Source organism: Anoplopoma fimbria, unplaced genomic scaffold, assembly GCF_027596085.1.
Source record: "Anoplopoma fimbria isolate UVic2021 breed Golden Eagle Sablefish unplaced genomic scaffold, Afim_UVic_2022 Un_contig_1713_pilon_pilon, whole genome shotgun sequence".
In the NCBI taxonomy this organism is placed as follows: Eukaryota; Metazoa; Chordata; class Actinopteri; order Perciformes; family Anoplopomatidae; genus Anoplopoma; species Anoplopoma fimbria.
The window spans coordinates 1-587 of record NW_026551413.1 but is presented as its reverse complement, the minus strand read 5'-3'; the positions used below and the strand labels follow the sequence as shown (position 1 = coordinate 587).

The following is a 587-nucleotide window of genomic DNA, read 5'->3' as shown; positions in this document are numbered from 1 at the left end:
ATTTCTATACCGGCAAGTCATGATCTAGCTATATCCTTCCCACCCTGTCGGTGTCCACTGAAAAAGCAGCAGCGCCCTCTGCTTTTTGTAAAGAGGAGTGAAAAAAGCTTACAGCACCTGGTATTCCCAGGCGGTCTCCCATCCAAGTACTGACCAGGCCCGACCCTGCTTAGCTTCCGAGATCAGACGAGATCGGGCGTGTTCAGGGTGGTATGGCCGTAAGCAAATATTGTGCCTACCAAAGGTCCTTTTAAAGATACTATATCACCACGCTTTGCTCTGTCGTCTATACAGGGAGCGCCTGCAGATTTCCAGACACACTCACAGCTTTTAAATGTCAAATCAGAATGTACAAAGTGGCTATAAGGATCACAAATGTAGTGCAGTAAAAATATTAATATTTACTGTTGAAATGTAAGAATACGTTAGCATAAAATTGAAAAGAAAATGATCGATGAGCTTAGGAATGATGAAAGCCATCATTTAACTGGATTTGTGTCATTTCTATACCGGCAAGTCATGATCTAGCTATTTCCTTCCCACCCTGTCGGTGTCCACTGAAAAAGCAGCAGCGCCCTCTGCTTTTT

General features: G+C 43.8%; 1 non-coding gene across 1 annotated transcript; it reads right to left on the bottom strand.

The window, feature by feature from the left end:
- Nucleotides 1–105: 105 nt before the first annotated feature.
- On the bottom strand, nt 106–224 carry LOC129115517 (5S ribosomal RNA). The gene has a single exon (XR_008533124.1). It is a non-coding gene; the product is annotated as a 5S ribosomal RNA (ribosomal RNA).
- Nucleotides 225–587: the final 363 nt, after the last annotated feature.